At 52.3% G+C, this 13,160-nt stretch overlaps 1 protein-coding gene across 6 annotated transcripts in view; it reads right to left on the bottom strand.

Annotated features, from left to right (window-relative positions):
- The window catches only part of EHMT1 (euchromatic histone lysine methyltransferase 1), a 138,049-nt gene that overhangs the window by 86,155 nt on the left and 38,734 nt on the right, over positions 1 to 13,160 (bottom strand). The gene's annotated exons all lie outside the window — the stretch shown is intronic.

Raw genomic sequence — 13,160 nt, forward strand, 5'->3', positions numbered from 1 at the left:
AAATCTTAAAAAAAAAAAAAATTGCTGAAATGGGGCGCCTGGGTGGCTCAGTGGGTTAAGCCTCTGCTTTTGGCTCAGGTCATGATCTCAGGGTCCTGGGATCGAGCCCCGCATCGGGCTCTCTGCTCAGTGGGGAGCCTGCTTCCCCCCCACCCCGCCTGCCTCTCTGCCTTCTTATGGTTTCTCTCTGTTAAATAAATAAAATCTTCTAAAAAAATTTTTAAAAGTTTTAAAAATGGCTGAAATGATGGCTGGGGGGCTCAGTTGGTTCAGGTTACGACTGAAGAGTCCCGGATCCGAGTCCCACACTGGGCTCCCTGCTCAGCACGGAGTCTGCTTCTCCCTCCGACCCCTCCCGACGTGTGCTCACTTGCTCTCTCTCTCTCTCACACACACAAATAAATAAATTTTTTAAATGGCTGAAATGAAAAGACTTACGTGTAAGTATATTTTACCACAATAAGAAAAAAGAAGGGGGGAGAGACTGAGAGGTGTGCCAGGATAACCTTACCGATGTAACCAGGGACCACCGTAACGAAGCCAGGGCTGTTCTCAGGAAGGCCTCCTTTACAAGGAGATCGATGCAGAATACAAATCAGAATAGAATAAATACTATTTTTGTAGCAAAAGAACAGGGTTAGCACACCAGGACTGACAGCATGACGTTACAAATTGCATTTTTCAAGAGAGACACACTGACCTCCTGGCGTGAACAGCCACATTACAGCTGCAGGAGACACACACCAACGTGTCGCGGAGCGGCAGGGCATCTGGGAGGCGACCTGGACTCAAGCAGCTCTTTCACCGTATTTGCAACTTTCCTATGGAGTCTGACATTGCTTCGACATTGCTACAGACAGAAAAAAGTGAAACCCTACAGAAGGCTACGGCGCGTCTTTGTGGGCTCGAATCTCGGCGGGAGTCCAGAGAGGGACTCGGGAAGTCACACACCAACTCGTCGCAGAAGCTGTGGGGACGGAATGTGAAAGGGATACACACGGGCCGGGAAGGCAGGTCCTGCCTAAACAGGATCTGATTTTCAAAAGGAAAACTGATATATATTGCATGCTTTTACGTTTTTAATTGAAGGAAAGGAAATGAGTCGGGAAAAATTCAACAGTAAACACTGCGCAACCACTTGAACCTCTGCGGCTGGGCCTTTCCCACCCTGTCCGTGCAGGTGCGCCCGCGCCGTCACAGCAGAGCAGACCGCACCCACGGCGTGCCTCACCGCCGGCTGGGAAACCATCTCGCCCCTAACTGAGCCAACGAGCCGATGCCATCACAGTCGAGGCTGTGGCAGTGGGCCCCGGCGTGCTGTGTGCGCTCATCCCCGACACAGGACCCGACTGACAGACACAAAGCCCGTCCCCAACATCTCAGCATCGTAAACAATCCTGAAGTGAACATCTTCACTTAATACCCTCCTATGCACGCAGTCCTCTGCAAACCTCTCTAGGACAGTTGTGGAACAAGGAACAGCGCTAGAAATTACAGCTCCGAGTGCCGTAGGTCTCAACAGGCTTCCTGGACAGAGAGCGTCTTTCTCCTCCTTAAGACTGAATGACGTTAAAAACGTTTTGGAAAATAACTCCCTACCCTTCTCACGTTGGTCTGTGCTAACTCCAGGATCCAGTCTCAACCGTGAGAGGAACCTTATCCCTGTCCCAGCCCCGCTTTACCAGGAGCAGAAGCCCCAGGCCCACGGAACGGACAGTGGCAGGCCGGACTGCGCGTCTATCCCAGACACAAGCGCAACAGGCAGGGCGGCCCGAAGAGCAGATCCGAGAAGACAGGAGGCCCTGACGTGATCAGAAACACCTCCTCCCCACCAACCTCAAAGGCTCACATCACTGAACGTCACTGTTTTTGGACTAAATCCTTAAGCAGAAATTTAGGTGATTCCCAGCACCCTAATACCGAGTGCCCACAAGGGCACGTGAAGCTCCGCTGTTTTCCGAGTCGGCCAACTCAAGATGATGACACCACCCAGCACCCCAACTCTGGTCTACACAAACCACCTGATTTCCCGAGGTCCAAACTTAAACTGAGTAAGTCGCACTACCAAACAGACGTCTTTGGGACACGCCATGAGCCGCAACACCCCTTCTCTCTGGGGGTTCCACGGACCCTGCGTCCTGCTCTGTCACCTTAATGCGGCTGCCCGTGACAGAGCCTCAGCTCTCCCCACAGGAACCGTCTGTTGTCCGGGACGCTCTCCCAACGACACCTCCAATTAATGCAGCACATTCTGTCCTGGCTTGACCCCACAACAGCACTTTCCTGACCTGACTCTAACACGGTCTGTGAAATGAGACACCGGGGCGCCTAGGGGGCTCAGTCAGTTAAGCCTCTGCCTTCCGGTCAGGTCATGACCCCAGGGGTCCTGGGATCGAGCCCCGCATCAGGCTCCCTGCTCAGAGGGGAGCCTGCTTCTCTCTCTCCCTCTGCCTGTTGCTCCCCCATGCTTGTGCTCTCTCTGTCAAATAAATAAACAAAATCTTTTAAAAAAAGAAGAAAAAGAAGAAGAAATGAGAATGTCTATCAAATGGTGAGCTAACCCACTAACCCACGTAAGAGGGGCCCTATGGGACAGACACGAGATAACGTTGATTCCAGCTTTTATGCTTATCACCGTAACTGTATCAAGTGGCAGAACTGGGTGACGCATGAAACACAGCATGAGAAACCACCGAGAATTCACAGAGGTGAAGCTGGGGAGATCCTCTGCCTTTAGGGTGACCGTTATTTCTTTTTCTTTAAGATTTATTTATTTTAGAGAGTGACAGCACAAGCAGGAGGGGCAGAGAGAGGGAAGGAGAATCTCAAGCAGACTCCACGCAGAACATGGAGCCCAAAGCGGGGCCCGATCCCACGACCATGACGTCACGACCTGAGCTGAAACCAAGAGTCGAGTGCTTAACCGAAAGAGCCGCCCAGGCTTCCCAGGGTGACTATTATTTCTATCGGCACCATGAACTAAACTGCCTGGTGCAGCGGCGGGGGGGTGCGGGGGGGCAGGCACCCATGCAGGGTAGCCCTCCCTTGGACTATGACGCCCCGCCCTCCAACCATGGGGGTCTGGGCCTCCGTGGAGCATCCCCCCGGGGTAGTTTGCAGCTGCCTGACAAAGGGATCTCAGCCCAAGGAAACCCTCACCCCCAAGTTCCTGGTTATGTGAGGCAATGCATCCCCTTCTCTCGCTGAAGCTCAGTGAAGTTCATGTCTACCACCTGATTCCATCCCTTTCTCCACCGAGGCAAATGGAGGCCTCCATGTTTCCCATGCATGCCGCCCAGTTTATTAGGGAACACAGCATGTGGCCAGCAAGGCCCCCCGAAAGCTAAAACTGGGCCGTGGGAAGATGTCTGCTACCACAGAGTGAACTAGAAATGGATAAAACCAAATTTATAAACAGAGAAAAAATATCACGACTTCTTAGACATCCTAAACAATAAGAAAGCATTATTTCCTCAAAAAACACAAAAAGGGTTGGTATTTAAGAAGACAAACCAGTTCACTTGAAATATTTAACTTTTTAAGATTCTAAAGTATTTTATAAATTTATTTTATAAAAACCCAGTGACTACTGTAACAGAAAATGATTTTTACTGTTTTAGCAGTATCCTGCAACATAAAAACGGGCGTTGGCGTAAACACACACCAACCCCTGGGCTCACTCTTAAGTCCCAAACTTAGATAAGCAAAATGTCTCACGATCGAGAGGCCTCAGTGGTCACGGGGAGAGCACCAAAGTCAGACCCGGCGGGTCCAAGTCTCACAGAAACAGAATGAGTGCTTTCAACGCAGCAGCTCTGCGTGCTCCAGGCCGTCTTGAAGGATGACACAGAGGCTTCCCAGAGACACTGGGGCTACAACCCAGCAACTGGGAAATACCAGGGTAGTGGATGACCTTGAATTTCTGGAGAAAATGTCAACATTTTTGCTGCCACCGATAATGAAGGAATGTAAGCAGAAGTAGTTTGTGCTGACAGTATATCCGTGATATATTAAGCCAAACTGTATTTCCTCAAGAATACCAATTACTGGGGCGCCTGGGTGGCTCAGTGGGTGAAGCCTCTGCCTTCGGCTCAGGTCATGATCCCAGGGTCCCGGGATCGAGCCCCGCATCGGCCTCTCTGCTCAGCAGGGAGCCTGCTTCCCTCTCTCTCTGCCTGCCTCTCTGCCTACTTGTGATCTCTGTCTGTCAAATAAATAAATAATTAATTAAAAAAAAAAAGAATACTAATTATTCTTGGACAGAAAAAGTCTGTAGGATATGCAACACAGATACAAAATTTCAGCAAAACCCCAGAGCTCAGGCTGAGTCGTTCTCCGGATTCCAGCTGACTGCCGCACACTGGAGTGCTGGTCATCCTTATGGCAAACCCATGTCACCACGGGGTGTGAGACAGAGCTGCACGCGTCCCTCAGACGAGGCCCCAGTGTCTCTCTTCTACCACAGCTGCTAAGAAAACCTGACGGACAATAATCTTTGAAAGCCAAACTAATTAACTAATTAAAGACACTAACATTTCGTGCAGAATGTAAACGGTGCAATTTCGAGCTTCCTTAGTGGATTATTCCATGTGACACATCAGGGTATAATTAAAAGGTGATCAGCGCGATGTTTCTAATTGCACAGGCCAGAAAAATCTCCACAAGTTAAGACTTCCAAATATCTGACTGGACAATAATTTCATCGGCCACGACAAGATTCTGTGAAAGAAAATCAACCACTGCTTGGGGCGCCTGCGGGGCTCAGTCGGTTGGTGCGTCTGCTTTCGGCGCAGTCATGATCCTGGGGTCCTGGGATCGAGCCCCATGTCAGGCTCCCTGCTTGGTGGAGAGCCTGCTTCTCCCTCTCCCCTGCCTGTGCGCTCTCACTCTCTCTCAAATAAATAAAATCTTTTTAAAGAATATCTTTCGTGGCCTATGAACATTCTTAAAGCTTTTCTGAAGTACATAGAAAAGAGACACGGAAAGATAAGCACGTAAGACAGGTGAGAGCGCACCAAACAGGAGGAAGGGCAGCAGCTGCTGGCGGCGGGGAGAAGCCCCACGCGCGAACGCACAGGTGTAACGGCTGCAGACAGAGCGGCGCGGTCACAGGAGCGCTGGGGACACTCGAGGACCCTGAGATGAGGAGCCAATTCTAAGCCTAACTCCAAGACCAGGAATCACAGAAGAGAGGCTTTACAGATTTAACTACCAAAATATTTCAGACATTTCTGTGGCAAAATCAAGAAGTAAACTCTAAAAGCCTGAGACAATGTCACGGTATCTTCAAGGTCACTCTCAAGCTGGGACGGGGGAGAACTAGTAACTCCAAGTCCGGTTTCAGAGAAAAAGGCGCCCACAAAACAACAGGCACATCCGCATGGCCACCAGACACACAACAGCAGGACCACACAGAAAGCAAGCACGCTGTGGGTGTTCTAAGAAAATACAGACACAGAGGCAACGATCTCCAACAAAGTAGGAAATAAGCCCAGCAACATACGTGATTAAAAATCATCACATATCCAATGACGCCGTGAGAACTACCCCAGGAATACAAGGTTGGTTTAGCACTGGAAAATCGATCAACTCGGGACGCCTGGGTGGCTCAGTGGGTTGAGCCTCTGCCTTCCGCTCAGGTCATGATCCCAGGGTCCTGGGATGAGCCCCGCGTCCCCGCTCCCTGCTCAGCGGGAAGCCTGCTTCCCCTCCCCACCACCGGCTGCTCTGCCTACTTGTGCGCTCGCTCTGTCAAATGAATATTTTTAAAAAAGAAAAGTAGTGACGCATACATAATCCCACCACCAACAGTAAATATCTGAGTATATTCCTTACAAATCGTATACATAAACAAGTATCAATATACTTGGTTTTAACCCATTTTCTTCACTGAGCCTGACGGTGAAGGGCTCTATAACGTCATTTGCAAGACACGCAACAGTGCTGTGCCTCTCGCTGCCGCCAACTCCGCTCAGCTCTGGCCAACGCCACCGAAGCTAAGCGTGTGCCCAGCGAAGGAAGGCTCTCAGTCGAGCTCCCTCACGCTCGCCGTGTCGTGTGCGTCCTGCGTTTCCCACCAAACCCCATAGCTCCCTTCTTGCCGTCCACACACCATCCCCAACGCCAGGACCTACAAGCGTCTACTAACTCACTCCTCTGACTCCGAGGTCTGTCTTTCCCCGCTTACTATCTGTTGTGCAGTTAAGGTTATCTTCCGAGAGCTACGATGTCACCACCGTCCGCAAACACCCATTTTCGGGAACACTGCACTGGGCTCCAGCTCACACCTCCCAGCACAGCACAAAGGCCGCTCTGGCACTCAAGCCCAGGCGTCCACTGGCCAAATCAAGCCCAGGCCCACTTGTACACTTCCCATAAGCTAAAATTGGTTTTTGTACATTTCTTTAGTCATAAAATTTTTTAATTTTTTAAAGATTTTATTTGAGAGAGAAAAAGAGAAAGAGTGAGCACAAGCAAGGGGAGGTGGGGGGCGGATCCCAAGCAGACCCCCTGCTGAGCACGGAGCCTGCCATGGGGCTCGATGTCAGGGTCCTGAGATCACAGCCCCAGCCAAAACCAAGAGTCAGATGCTCAACCGACTGAGCCACTCCGGCGCCCTCGTTATAAAAAATTTTTTAACGCGTTAAAAACTGCGTGCGGGCTGCGCACTTCACCCTTTCCAGAAGTCGGCCCCTGACCTGGCCCAACAATTTTTAGCCCCAAACAGCCGTCAAGCAGCCATAAGTGCGGCTGCATCGGGCTGCCAAGAATGGCTTGAAGACAGCCTCTGAGTCTCTGGCCGCGGGCTGTGTCCACTGCCCAGCTTTTGTCCTCAAAGACTCAACTCTGCCCCTCAGCCTTGCAAGGCCCCTGTGGTTCTTCCGGCTCACCATACGCAGCACCGAGGCTGCCCACACAGCTCCGTCTCCTCCTCAGAAGGGGAGCCCCTAAGAAGCGCGGACCTCGATGTATTCATCTGTGCAACCCAGCATCTAGCATAATACTGGTACCCAACACATATTCCAGGGCTTTTAAACACATTTAAAAGCGTTTTGATGATTAAATATAAAATCCAGGCCTCTGACATCAAGGGACAAGTCATGCAGTAACAGGAAGACTGCACAAAGTAACGCCGAGCGGGCCCCCCAGGTGATCCAAACTTGCTCTTTAAGACGGGACGCAAGAGCGAAGAGCCCCAAAGAAGGGCTCTAGCCTGAGCTGAGCGTCCTGGGACACGTGCTGTGTACGGGTGAGCCGGAGGGCTGGGGAGGAGCAGAGGCTGGACAGCCCACGGCGGGCTTTCATTTCTACCATCTTGACAGTCCTTGATACATGTCAGTAAATGCAGCCGAAATTTCTTTTGGCTCCTAGAATATTCTTTTTAAAATACGGCTGCATGAAGAGACAGGTCCTCGTGTCTGGGATTTATCTGGGGCACAGGTGCACGGCTTTTATCGCGTGTCCACCACACAGCAAGTGCGCCGTCTTCGGGGCCCACTGTGCTCCAGGACTAAGGCCCAGATCTTTCAGCGTTAGAAATTCTCCCTGCCAGGCCCCCACATCTCTCTCTCACCCATCTCCTCTGACCGCACACCAGACAGCAGGCAGAGAGCCGCTCTGACCGGCTAGCACCCCTCATAGCCCCCTGGGTGAGTCAGACCGTGCGCCCGACCCCAGGACAAAAGACTGGTCTGCCCTACATCACTGGCTCCCGACAAGAGCGGCGTCACCAGAAAGGAGCCATAAATTTGCAGGCCCTCCGAGTCCTGGCTGTGGGCTAAATAAGTCACCCCACACACAAGCTACTTTCTCCTGTAAGTAATGTTACTATATTCACAGTAGTTTTGTCATTTTCTGTCCTCTCAATCAATGCGTACTTTTTCACAATGACTACCATGACAGTAGCTCCCAAATTCTTTTGAAGCGAGAAAGAAGTTTTTACTGTACTGAGAAAAACTGGTCATCTCTGATACAGGCTCCGGTTGCCAATACAGAGGGCAGCTTGTGAAACTCACCGGCCCTCAGCCCCCCGCACGGCAGCCCCCCAGTTTAATTCTGAGGCTTCGTATCCACCTTCTCCGCACCGTGAGGCCACGCAGCAGTGTTGGCACGCCGGCCTGCCGCAGGAACTGACCACGGCCTCCGGCACGTCCTCAGAGCCAGAGCTCAACAACGGCTCCAGCCCCCCCGCCGATTCAAGTGCGGCTTTCCGCACGCGCACTGGGGCTTACATACAAGAGGAGACGCCTGTTACTTTCTCTCAGGGTAGGAGAGTGACTCAAGCAACGATCCTGACTGAAATACCATGAATATAAAAGTAGCAGAAGACAGAGGTGGAGACTAGACCGGGCGAAGGTCACCAAAGAATGTCACCGTAGGAGCCCATACACAGCAGGCGCTCGGCGAGTAAGTATCCGCTGGGAAATCAGTTCTCACACCCGGAAGGGCAGCATTCTACAAAGTGGGGCTGTGCCGGCCTGAAAGGAAGATGTGGCCTTTGCGATGCGCAGTCCCCGTAAAAAGGCTCGGAAAAATCCCCGGTGGCTCATTAGAACACGGGCACCACCTGGTGGTTAGAAGGGTTAAGTGCAGGCTACAGGCAGGAAGCCCAGAAATACATTAAGAAATTTCCCTTATAATCAGAGTGATTCTTGGGAAAAGACCACATTCCTAATCATATCAGTTATTTAAAAAAAATTTCCACAAAACTTCTCTATAACAGGATTGAAACAACATGAGAAAAAAAATTTAGAGCCGAATTTCATTCAAAAACCCTATTTTGACAAAATGGCTGAGCATGGTAAAGAAAGTAAGCCAAGAGCTGAGTATTTTGAAGCATACGACACAGAAGTGTGGAATTTATTCCCATCAGAATGTCAGCTCTATGAGAAACAGTGCTGGGTTTTTCTCTGCTGGACTACTAAGACCTTCACTTTACAATAAACAGTCGTTCTCAAACCTTCCAGTCCCGAGATCGTGTGACGCTCTAGAGAGTGACGAGCGCCCGAGAAAGATTTTGCTCCTACAGGTCATGGCTGCTGGTATTTACCAGGTCACAAATAAAAACTGAGAGAATCTTAAAATCACTGTCATCTCCTTTAAAAATAACAACACATGGTATGTTAACATAGTGTTTTTTTAAGAAGTAATTTTCACAAAAGAAAAAGTGTGAGTTGTCACTGTTTTACAAGTTTGCAAGTATCTCTTCTGGCTCAAGAGCCGGACGGTCCCATGTCCTGCATCGTGGCGCCGTCCCCTGGAAGCGTGCGCTCGGGACCCCTGGCAGACCAGAGCGAGAAAGGGGAATGAAGTCTTAGTACGAAGACCGGCTGACCTTGCAGGCCTGGAGGAGCGTGGGGACGTACGTGCTACTGCGACCAGGACACGGCAGGTGCTGATGGAGCTCTGCAGTGGGAGGGACAAGGAACAGAACCTATGACAGGGTTGAGGAGCTGCTAAAGGACAAGGGAACAGGGAAGGACCAAGTGCAGACAAGTGCAGGAGGGGTGAGGCCCAGCCCCCTAATTTCATACTGGTAACAAGTATATGATGTAGCCGTCTGGGGCAGATCTGCTGTGACAGTATTATTTAAACGCGGGGTCATCGTCCCTTTAGGCTTTTACTAAACCATTTAAGAAATAATGAGCATGAACCACATGAAGTGAACTGCAGATGAGTGAGGTTTTCTGTTAATTTTTTTACTATAAAACGAACACACGCTCATCTTTTAAAACTTACTATATTCCAGAAAACAGAACAAAAATGACTATCAATCCATGGGCACCTGGGTGGCTCAGTCAATTAGGAGCCTGCCTTTGGCTCAGCTCATGATCCGGGGTCCAGGGATCTGAGCCCCGCCTTGGGCCCCATTTAGCAGGGAGTTTGCTTCTGTACCTTTCCCTCCGTCCCTCTCCCCCACTCGTGCTCTCTCTCAAGTAAATGAATAAAATCTTAAAAACAAACAAACAAACTGGGGCGCCTGGGTGGCTCAGTAAGTTAAAGCCTCTGTCTTCGGCTCGGGTCATGATCCCAGGGTCCTGGAATCGAGCCCCACATCAGGCTCCCTGCTCAGCGGGGAGCCTGCTTCCTCCTCTCTCTCTGCCTGCCTCTCTGTCTGCCTGTGACCTCTGTCTGTCAAATAAATAAATAAAATCTTAAAAAAAAGAACAAACAAACCTGTCAATCCATCAACTCAGAATATCTAAGTTAAGCACTGGTATATTACCGTTTCTTTCCCGAACTCAGCAGGAAATTCTTTACACTGACGCCCAACTGCAGAGCCCACAAGAGCTAACAAAGTAACTACAGGCAGGGACCCTCAGACATCCAGTCTCTCAGCTCAAGGCTCCCACCGCAGCAAGTACACGGTGGGTCCTGGGAGAGCTCCTGACAGAAGGAGGCAGCCCCAGGACACCGGGCTACAGGCAGCAGCACCGGGTCTGGAACGGAGTCACAGCAGCGGCGACCGACAGAGCAGGAGCACAGGAGGGGCTCGGCGGCAGGGCCCGCCACAGCCCAGCCCGCCCACCCCGAGAAACATCGAGTGCCCTGCCCGTACCCCGGAGAGGCAGCCCTGAGAAGACAGAGGGCGGCAAGTAAGCGGGGGGGGGGGGGGACGGTAACGCCCCCTCCCTGGGCCCAGGACTGGGCCTGCCCTCCAGGCACACCAGCAGAGGGTGCACGTGGAAGGAGGGCGAGAGCCCGGGCTGTGAGGTTTCCCTGTGGAAGGGCTGTGAGCGCACGGGCTGTTAGCAGGTACTGGGCAGGACTCGGAGCCCCCAGACTGGGGACAGGGAAGGCCAGCAGCGGGCCCCAGAGGAAGGGCCTGGGGGCCTTGACAAGGGTTCTGTTAGACACTGGGGGGCCGGGGGTGCACCGTCTGGCTGGAGGACCTAAGGGACAGCAGGGGAGGGCGCTCGTACACTAGCAGCACAGACAGTCCTGGGAGCAGGTTGGTGCGAGGAGCAGAGAAACAGGACGGAGCTGGAGGGGAAGCAGGACAGAGACAATCTTTAATGACCGGGTCCGGAGGTTTGCATGCTGCTGGAAACACAACAACGGGAGCGACAAAGTGAAGGTGTGGGGGAGGAGGGATGGGGAGAGTGGTGGGGACAGAGATGTGCTACGAGCACGAGACACCTTGGCCTCAGCCCCAGCAGGGAAGGGGCAGTGCGGGCAAGTCACAAGTGGCGAGGGGCGGGCGGCATGCTTTGTCCCTGATGGCCTCCACCCCACCTTCTCCCGCAGCAAGCAGCAAGGTCCCGGAGGGGTGCGGTGGGGGGGGGGCTCATGGGGCTCGGTGAGAGTGCGGCCCGAGAAGCCAAGGTGTGAAGGACACAGGAACGTAGGCCCGCCCGCCCGCCCGCCCCCAACCCCAGCACCCCTGCTCTGGCTCCTCACAGCCCACAGGTCTCCCCTCTTCCCGTGAGCCTCTCTCCTTACTCAGCTGCGCCGCTCCAACCCTCCTCCAGGAGCAAAGCCTGGGGACCCGTTTCCCCGTCAACCCTGGTCTGACAGCTGAGCCCAGCCCTCTCAGGACCCCTTAGGCACAGCAGCCAGGTCCCTCCGCAGGGCCTCAGCCTTGGCTTCTCTCTCTTGCCAGAACTCACTCCCTTACCTCCTTTAAGTGTCTGACCAAATAGCTCTTTCACTAAGGACAACAAAAAGAGCCGTTAAACTGGGAGCGCCTGGCTGCCTCTGTCGGTGGAGCACGCAGCCCTTGATCTCGGGGCCATGAGTTCAAGTCCCACACGGGGCACTGGAGTTTGCTTAGGAAAAAAAAAGAGAGAGAGAGAGAAAGAGTAGATAAACTAGACTTTCGTCAAAACTAAAAATATTTGTGCTTCTTCAAAGAGTACTATCAAAAAGTAAAAAGTCAGGCCACCTGGGTGGCTCAGGGGGTGAACCATCTGCCTTCGGCTCAGGTCATGATCCCAGAGTCCCAGGATCGAGTCCCTCATTGGGCTCTGTGCTCAGTGGGGAGTGTGCGTCTCCCTCTGCCTGCTGCTCCCCCTGCTTGTATGGTTTCTCTCTCTGACAAATAAATAAAATCTTTAAAAAAAAAAAAAGCAAAAGATCAACCCACAAAATGGGAAAATATTCCTTTATATCAATATTATGAAAATTCATACTAGAATTATTCATAAGAGCAAAGAATGGCAACAGCCCAAATGTCCATGGGTTGATGAGCGCAGTGTCCAGCGCACGGTGCACCGTGAGGCGACTGTGGAAAGGAAGGGTTGCGGACACATACAAGACTAGGCAGACCTTGAACACAGCAAAAGTGAGAGAAACCAGTCACAGAGGATCACGTACTATAGGATTCCACTACGAAAAGTCCAGAGTGCGCAAGTCTACACAGACAGAACGCAGATGCCTGGCTGCCAGGGGCTGGGGCAGGAGAAATGGCAGTGACTACCGACAGAATAAGGTGGCTTTCTGGGATGACGAAAATGTTCTGGATTTTTTGTGATCTGTTCACTGGCAGACCCAAGTCTCCAGACCAGTCACTCTGACATCTATCAAGTGACAAACATGACAGATGGGGTGAGGGCGGGTGAGGGTGGGCGGGAGATGGGGGAGGAGTGTCCAGGGAGGCGGGAAGATGGGGGAGGAGTGTCCAGGGAGGCGGGAAGATGGGGGGAGAGTGTCCAGGGAGGCGGGAGATGGGGGGGGAGTGTCCAGGGAGGCGGGAGATGGGGGGTGGGAAGGAGGGAGGTCCCCTTCCGCACAGAAAGAGCCTGAGTCCCATGTTCGGCTCCTGCGGGCGGACAGCCCCGCGCCCACCACCGTCTGCCTGCTGGCACCACCCTTCGTCCTTGCTCCTCCTCCTCCTCCTGCCTGCACCCCAACTGGTCCCCTTGCTTCCCCAAGGCAGAGCAGAAGGAATGTGTTTTTCAAACGTCTATCACGTGGCTGTGAGCTCTCCTCATAGCACCGTCTCGCTTTTCTTTCTTAAAGAAAGTCTGTGAAGCGGGAACTGTGGCAGGAAAAATGGCCCTCCATGAAGTCCCTCATGCCATCTGTCACAACCCTGAAGAGTGGTTCGTCCCGAAGGTGAGTCAGTTCGGACAGGCTCTTTCTGGATCCCGTGAAGCCCACTGAGCAGCAAGCTTCCTACACGAGATGAATTCCTACAGGACCCCAGATGCCCAGCAACC

The sequence above is a fragment of the Meles meles genome, chromosome 11, assembly GCF_922984935.1.
Source record: "Meles meles chromosome 11, mMelMel3.1 paternal haplotype, whole genome shotgun sequence".
Taxonomy (NCBI): domain Eukaryota; kingdom Metazoa; phylum Chordata; class Mammalia; order Carnivora; family Mustelidae; genus Meles; species Meles meles.